The following is a 9,267-nucleotide window of genomic DNA, read 5'->3' as shown; positions in this document are numbered from 1 at the left end:
CACAGCCTGAAAGTGACTGTTCCATAACAACCTACTCAAGTCATTTCCCTGGGGGGTCCTGGCCCCCGGGTGGAGAACCAGCTGGGCCGGAACCAACGTCGAAGGTAAGTCTGCACCGAACAATCAATTTGAAACATTAAGTCTCTTGAATCAGACTGTGACCGTGACGAGAGAAGCGTCCAAACACGAGTCGAAGCCCGAGCGGCACATGAAGGCCGCTCGTAAATCTTTACTCTGAAGCAGGTCTGCTGCCTAATGGAGCAGCAGCTCGATAAATCCCTGCGACAAAGTGATGGAAGCATAAACGTTAGCGACGCTACGTCATAACTTCAAAGATCTTGCGATGATGCACAGCTTGAACTCTCAAACAGCCGAGGATATCCGACCCACATGTGGAGGGGAGGCCCAGGTGGGGTTGATGCTCCCGACCCTCTGGCTTTTATGGCCTCAAGCGCTCTGCCTCATTGCTGCTGACCTCCGGTCACTGAGCTCGCTGCCCTGCAGGTCACCTCTGAGGAGCACACCAGTACAGTGCGAGTGTTCGATGCCAGTCTGAACATGGTCTGATGCGGTGTGAGCATTTTAAAGCAGCGTCGGTTGACTCCGCTGGAACAGACGGTAAATACGTCTCCACTTCCTCCTCCTGTAGGAACGAAGCCAGAATATCTCAGAGAGAAAAGACCTGTTGCATCAGTGACGCCATTTGGAGTCAGAGTCTGAGCAGGGTGATGGAGTGGAGGTCCCGCCCATGCATGCCCACCTCCAATCACAAGTCAGTCTCAGCTGTCAATCATGACGTCTAAGCCTGTTTTTATATAATTAAATAACTAATTAAAACCAAACTTATTAGAAACATGAACAGCATCAGTGTGATAAGAACTGAACAAAAACAATATTTCTGATTTGCACTGCGATTTATTTTCTTTTATTTGGTTGATGTCCCATCTGCTAACATGGAGTAGACAGGTTCGTGACCTTTACCGCAGCCAGCCACCAGGGGGTAATCTAGATGTCTGGGCTTCACTTTGGCAGCCGTCATGTTGTCCATGTGATGGTCGGTCCAAGATGGAGAACTCCGAGTTGTACTGAAGGACGAAGCAGATTAAAACCTGGTGTTGGACGTGTGCTCATCACTCAGGCTTCAGTGTGTATCAGATCCTGTCTGAATATAAACACGAGCGCAGCAGCTCCAACGAGCTCCTCACTCCTCATCTGTCAGCGAGGAGATCTGCGCCACATGCACGGTCCGTCAACACGTGCACGGCAGACCACTCTCGTTCTCATGGACATCAAACAATGCAAGAATGTCACAGCTCCAGCGCTGGCGCTACCATATTTCAAGAGAGCGCTCTGGACGATGGACTCGAGTCATCTGGGCTCAATCAGCCGCTGAAACTGGACCAGAGAAGTTGTTTCTGTTGGAGACAAATCTGACGTTGCACTGAAAGGAAGGAAAAGACCTTTTGTTCCCAAGCAGACGAGAAATGTCCAAAGAAGAATGATTCAAATTTTTGCTGAGTCCGTGACAGAAGTAAACATTCCCACAACCCACAACCTTTTTGAGAATAACACTATTGTGATGTTTGTGCTCGTCCAAAAACAGGAACAGGATGAGATTAAGACGTAAACGTGTCAACATGAAGTCAGAAAACTCCACATGTCTTATTCTGAGTTTGATCTTCTACTGAAGGATTAATGTTCGTGTCTTCATCTGGTTCAAATTAGAATATTGGTTTCATGTAAACGTAGTGACTAGTATCAGACATTTTCTTTTGTTTTTCAGGAAGTTAATTGCAGAAAATCTAATTAGTTTGAGTTTCTTCTTTTGGCCTCCAGGGACCACAGGTGGAAATGAGTCTCTTGGCTAACTGACATATTTACAGTGTTATAAAGGAAAAAGTTGCTCTTTTTAAAAATATGGATTTTTAGTAAGTTTCCTCTTACTCTTTGACAAAGTGGCAGAAAATGTCTCTGCACATTATTTCAGAACCGAAGCTGCTTTAGATTTAGTCTTATTCTAACATCTTCATATGCAGGTGAGGTTCTTAACCTTACCACTAGATGGCAGGTTTGCTTTAGGATAAAACAGGTAGGAACTTTTCAAAGGACAACTTTCCATGACACCAGGGAAACGACGGGAAGTTTTTTATGGAGGTTTTCAGCTGGGCTGCGTAAACTGAGGCTGTGTGAGGGTCGAGCGTCTCCGGCTGCCACTGTTAATGGGAGGCAGATGGACGAGGCCGCACGCTGCTCGCTAATGAGGCAAATATGGAATCAGTGCAGGTTTCACACGTGCAGGCCGAGGGGAGGCTGACTGTATATTTGACTCTGTCGCTGTCAAACCGAGACGAGGGATGAGATGGAGGAACATGTGTCATGACCATGCAGGAGGTTAAAAGGTCAGAATTCAGCTCGTGAGCACTGACTCATCACAGAAGAAGAAAAGGTTTCACTCCTTTCACAGTGTAAACTGAGCTGCTGTTTTACAGCCACTCTGCAGTTTGGACCTGGATCTTAAAGCTCTTTCAAAAGGCCGAGCTCCATGAAGCCGCCCCCGGAGACGACGAGGTCAAAGCTCAGAAACTCAAACTCGTTGTACACACGTCTGAAAGATTGTGTGTGTGTGTGTGTGTGTTGTTTGAGAAGACGACACAGACACACACACACCTGTGTTTAAACGAGTGTCTGAGATCCGATCCTGTATTAAACCAGATGTTAATCTTTCCTTAACCTCAGAGTTGACATTGGACTGGAAAGTAAAATTCAATGTTGCATTAAATATATTTGTGACATGTTGGAACCACATATCAGCACATTAACAGAAAAATAATCCTGTCACACTTGAAAACATAAGTTTTTAAAGTCTCATCCACTTTATCTCTCGCAGTAAAAAGCTCTGAGTGTGTGGGGGGGGGGGGGGAGCAGCACGCCCTTCACTCTGTTATATAACCTCCACCAGTGTTCAGTGTGAAGCAATGACTGTAAACTTTTAGTGTGTTTGAGGAAACATGACTTAACACATGCGTCGTTAAAATAGAACTAAAGTATTTATTTTTGTGACCAGATCAGAGAAAACATTAAAACTCCATTTGACTGCACCTGTGATGAGATGGTTTAAAGCTCCAACCAGTTTAATGCACGTTACTAAAAACATAAACAGCCTTAATATGCAAGAACAAAATCAATGTAGTGCAAAAGAACCGATTGTGATGATTGTAGTTTAACTTTGTTTCAAATTAAAAAGCTAAAAGTCACAAAACAAGAGTCGGTATCTTTCCCTCTGAGCAACAATGAGAATAAAGATGGCCGCCGCGTCTCCTCTTCCGACTGTACAAGGATGAAGCCAACGTCTCAGATACGGGCGCCGCCATCTTGCACCGGTGTCTCGTGGAGTCGGTCTGTGTAGTTGTGATTGGGGGGGGGGGGGGGGGGGGTGGAGTCGAGGTATCGAGGTCCTGCAGTAAAACCCACTCAACCAATCGGGAGTCAGTCTCAGCCTTACTGATCAAAACCAGACATTTTAAACCAGAAAATGTATTATTTGTTATTTCATGTTTGTGATCGAGAGCTAACGTTGGCTAAGAAATCACAACAGGCAGAAATATAAAGCAAATTGGATATTGGTCGTGTAAAGAGTTAATGTCTCTCTCTTTCTTATATATGTCAACGTCCAAGGTCGTTCGTGTGCTTTCCAAGTTTTTCCTCCAGTATCCGAGGAGAATTATCCAAAGCTTGTATCTTGATGATTTATCGACTCTGCTGCTGATGCCTCGCTGACACCCGTCTGCCGAAGTGACCTTTTATTATCGTTTCTGTGACAGAAACAAACCGTTTGCTGACTTTTCTCTGATGGCTGCAGCAGACGCTTCCATGTCTGTTAGTGTCGGCTTCACGTTTAAGAGTAAATCGTTAACCTCAGATACCAGAGTGGGTTCGTTCTGCGTCTCGTGTTTCCGGCGTTGAATTCCAGCAGCTGTGGTCGTCGCTGCTCGGCCCGTCTGGCAGCGGCGGGTTGAATCGGACCTGGATCTGACCGGGATGTGATCACCACTCCACTTTCCTCTGGAGTCAGGAGGGAGCAGCTTCTTTCTGTTTCGCTCTTTCAGCTTCACACTGACCAAATGCAAGTGGACGCGCTTGTAAATCAAAGTGGTTTCTTATTTACTGGACAGAGTTTGGGTTACATCATCCCGTCTGTTGGATGCTTCGCTGGTTTGATGGAGCTGGAAACAGTCGTGTTAGATCAGCTCTGGACGACGGAGCTGGCTGCTGCTCTTCTCTGGTGGAACTCAGGAGGAAATGGCTGAAAGCTTTTGCTCCACTTGGCTTTAAAAGCGTGAACATCGCAGCCTGTGAGACCAGTGGATCCAGACCAGTGGATCCAGACCAGTGGATCCAGACCAGTGGATCCAGACGACTGAGTCCAGCTATGGACTATGTGAGACCAGGCTTAATGCTTGACCAGTCCACCTGACATTGGAGGCTGTGCACGATGGAATTTAATTTCAGGAGAAATATAATTTTTCAGTGTTTCCGTCCTCTAGCGTATTAAGTTTATTTTTGAATATTAAAGTTCACAAGGTAATAAAAACCAAAGTCTGTGGTTGAAGGAGCTCCTGCACTGCACAGAAAGCACTGAAGCTCCTGACCTGTTCATGGGTCTCCTTTAAATATAACGGTTTATTTTTTAAACCTTGGCAACTGACGGAGATTAAAACCGCCTGGATCCTGATCTTAGTTTATCTTGACGTTTATCTTTTGAAACCTGAGGATGAAAATCTGCTCTTGACCTTTTTGAAAACAGCAGCTGACAAAACGATGTCCCCACAGGTTCCGTGCAGAAGCTGCTCTGGAGCCTTCGGTCTTTTTATTCTGCAAACACTTTGTGTTGAGCTGAGAAGCTGAGCTGAGAGTTTCTCTTTGGACTCGAACGTTATTCAGCCTCCCTCTGTCCACATGGTGAAATATAATCTGCGTTATGAAGCAGTCTGATGAGCTGGAGATCTGTTTCAGCCGTGATAACTTCCATTAAGGAAGAAAGAAACCAGCATGTACCATTAGTTTCCTGCAACTCCCCAGTTAAAGGACATATTTTAGCATGAAGAGCTCTTTGTATGAAACATCTCAAACATCTGCATGATCTGTAAACTGATGTTTGACTCAAAGTAGAAACTTGGCTGACCCTCGTGCTTATTGCTCCACTGCAGGGGCTGTAAACACAGCAGCTTATTACATATGTCACAGTGATGTAAAGCATGCTGCACTTGCCCTTTTCAGCCACATTACTGAAACATCGAGCGACTCTTGTACGTTCCTGTGCGGAGATTCTTCTCTTTCATGTTTTCTGAGAACGTCGGACTAAAGAGCACAAAGAATCCGACATGTGGCTGCAGAGATGTTTCGTGTAACATGTTCGTTCAGGCTCCAAAGAAAAGAGATTTAAGACGGAGAACATAAACAGCAGAGAAGTGGTTCAGTGTGCGGGAGCTCAGACGTGCAGGCGGCTGCATGGAGACGGTCCTGGTGATTTATGGAAGGAGATTACTGTGTTGGAAATGACTGAAGATTGCATTAGGTTGCATAACCCCGAAACGCTGCAGGGGAAGGAGTACGAGCACAAAAACAAACTGCTGCCTGGTGAACCTGACACACGTGCACATCTCCAACATACAAGCCGTTGCCTCACTGTGCACAGGTCTGCAGCAATCCACGTAAAGTCTGTGACTGAGGAGCAAGCGTGAAACTGTGAAAACGATATCATCGGTGATAAAGTAAATACCATAATACACAGCCTGCGTTCCCAATCTGGTTCTTTCAGTCTGTGCTCAGAGGTCCTCGGTGGTGAAGGTCGGACTTCACTGGAGCAAAGCTCGTGTTCCTGCTGATGCTGCAGCGACTCGTCTCCTCCTCCTCAATCGTGACCTCCAGATGTTTGGTCTCCTTCACTTCCAGCGACTCACCTCCAACCTGCAGGGACCAATGGCCTCGCACTCGGGTGCAGACTCTCATCCCGACCGATCATTTAGTAAATTACGATCCATTTAGCGTCAAATAGACCGTAAAGCACCGTATGCATTAGGGCCGGTCACCACAGTGTGATTGACAGCTAGTGCCGTCCAATGGGTGCAGGTGGCAGGTGGAGGTGGGCGTGTCCTCGAGCTCAGTCAGGCTCCACCCTCCGCTAAATTAACTCCAGAATTGAGTTGAATTGAGTTAATTTGCTGTTAATGTTCTGAACATCTGTCTAAAACCAAATGACCTGACTTGTACACTGAGGATCTTTTGAGTCATGGCCACAAACTAAAATAGACCAAACCCATTCTCTTTCCACACGAGCCTCAGTTTTATCACATTAACGCTTAGTTACTTTAAAACAAAGTTTCCACAGTTGTACGAGGAGACGTCAGTGACGACATCAACCAAACCTGCAGGAAACCTCGTGTGGAAAAACCTTTATTTTAGTCCGAGACCAAAGTTCGATGTGAAGAGTCCAAACAGTCGATCGTGAGGAAGAGGCTGATGTGAGCGCTGCAGCGGAGGAGTCATGGAAACGTCCTCCTGCTCCTTTTAGACCGGGTGTCTCATGGTCTGAGGTCAACGAGTCAAAGGAGACGAAAACGTTGAGTTTCCACGTCGGGCTGTGAAATGTACGAGTCCATCAATTCATTCAAAATGAAACTTCTTTAAACTGGAGTTTTGATTGTTTCTACACAACAATCACTGCTGGCAGCGTTCACATTATATCTTCAAGTATGTACAAAAGCAGGAAGTGGAGATACGTCTGATCTCCTTCCTCTTCTAAAACAAACTCTGTCATTGTGACTTATATTTTGGTACAAATACCATTTCAGGTCTATTCATTATATTATTGATTCGGTGCATCGTGTCTTTTCATTAAAAGATTCTCGTTCTTCGTCTTCTGCTCAAACTCTTATAAACAACATGTGTGTTGTTATTGATTCCACTTGCAGGAGACCATGTTTCAATTCGAGGCTTTAAAAGGTCACATTTACCCAATGAAAGCTAATTGGTCTCAGAGTGTTTGTTCTGTCGAGGAGCTCGTTTCCACAAGTATTCGTTTTACAATCGTTGCCTGTGGTTGATCATTCACAAACCGCATATATATCACGTTTAACTCCATGAAGCCGGGGACTAGTTCAGCGAGTGCAGGCGATGAATAAACTGCCAAAAGTCACGAAGCTTCAGTTACAAGAAAGAATAAAGTTGCTTTGCAGAAGAATGATATTGTAACGTGATGTTTGTGAAACCGCAGCGCTGACGTAACTCTGAAAGAAGTGATTTGAGTTATTCAGTGAGATTGATATTTAATGAAGGACAGAGAGATGCCATAAATCGCTCGGTGCTGACCTCTGCTGTCTGACGGCTGTAAGTCATTTCAACTCCGACGCAGAAACACGAGGCGGAAACGTTCTGTACGTCGTCACTTTGTGTGGAAACGTCAGATGTTGTGTGTTTTAAATGTGCCGAGACTTTGAGAGGGAGGAGATGAAGGTGTGAAGTTGTCATGGCGACGAACTCGCGGGATCAAACTAATCGCAGAGCGCCGGCTCGATGGTGATTGGTCGAGCCGAAGAGCGTCTGTCTCCCTCCACAGTCACGTTTAGTTCCATGTGTCCCTTCCTGCTCCGTGTTAACTGCTGGGACATTTTGTTCACGATGGAGCGACAGTCTTGATTGTTTGTCTTTTGTCAAACGTTCCACTTCCACTTGGTGTTTGGACAAACCGCTGCAGGAGCCGCTCGTGACGAATGAAACCATTTATCTCTAATATTCTGGAAACAGTAGCTGCCGTTTTGTCACCTTGGCACAATCCTGTATATTTACTGCTGCAGGTTGTTAAAGTGTCGTTCAGTTTTAAACTGGGCGAGGAAACGACTGTAATTAGAGGATTTTCATCACACATGACGACACCGAAGTCTAGACGAGCTTAACTCAGCAGAATTTGTGCCGTTCACGTTTTCCATGTTTGTGTTTTGCCTCCCGGCGACACGTGACTGAGAATAAACATCTCCGCCTGCTTCTCGTTACTCTAATTGGTCATTTGGTTAAGTCCATGGCAGCCGGCTCCACGCGAACCCACGCTGGGCTCCGGCTGAATCGCCAGCTCTTCCGTTAATGGGCATTTGGCCTGAGCTGAAACTCTCCGACAGTTTCCGTTGTCTGGCAGCGACTTGGATTTTGACAAATACTGGAGATAATGTTTCCTGAAGTAACGATATAAACACACATCTGATTTTGACTCATGCAAACTGTCCTCGGTCCAGTTTGAAAGGGATGAAGGAAACGCTGGAGTCATATTTTACTGTTCCCTCCCCACAGAGAAAACTCGTTTCAGCCGCTTGTATTCACGACCTTGTATTCCCGACCTTGTATTCACGACCTTGTATTCACGACCTTGTATTCACGACCTTGTATTCAAGACCTTGTTTTCACAACCTTGTATTCACGACCTTGTATTCACGACCTTGTATTCACGACCTTGTTTTTCCCTGAGCTCATGACCTCAGGTGAGAGTCAGGACGTTGATTGACAGGTCAAACCAAAGCTTTGCCTTGTGGCCTTTCATTTGTTTGATGCAGGGTTTATGACTTGGGGTGATGAAGACGATTTGACTTTTGGGAGCTGCCATGTCCTCCAGTTCATCTCCTCCGTGTTAGCAGATGGGCCATGGACTGAGCTAAGACTAAGATGCCACGGCTCCACTTTTCACTGCTACTCCACAAACTCTCATATCCAGGATATCTTGGCCTCATTTCTGGACAGTGGGAGGAAGTGGACACGTGTCGTCCATCTTTATTTCCACGTGTTTATGTGAATTCATCAAACTAATCTAAGCTCATTTTGTGGATGTAGGAAGAGGAGTTAGAAGAACGTGTGCAGGAACCTGAGCGACTCTCTGCAGTGATTCCTCTCATGACGCCAGTGGAGTCCTTCATCCTGAGATTACACTCAGACATGTAGCGCTCCCCCCCCCCCCCCCCCGCGCCTTGTACCTTTAGGAGCTGTGGATGATTTGTGACGTCTGGATTCCTCCTCAAACATCCATCAGCTGCTTCGGCTCTGACATTATCGAGTCTAACAAAATCTTAAAAGACAGAAAACTGGACCCACTTATTTTCCGAGGAGGTTTGCGTCGTGTCACGGTTTCGACAGAGTTATGTGCTCGCAGGAATTTTAATTTGACGTCTCAGAAAACATCTGAGCTCCACTGTGGAAAAACTGTGGGGACAGCCGGAGCCTCCGATC

Source organism: Hippoglossus hippoglossus, chromosome 24 (genome assembly GCF_009819705.1).
Source record: "Hippoglossus hippoglossus isolate fHipHip1 chromosome 24, fHipHip1.pri, whole genome shotgun sequence".
NCBI lineage: Eukaryota > Metazoa > Chordata > Actinopteri > Pleuronectiformes > Pleuronectidae > Hippoglossus > Hippoglossus hippoglossus.
Note: the sequence above shows the minus strand (reverse complement) of the source record.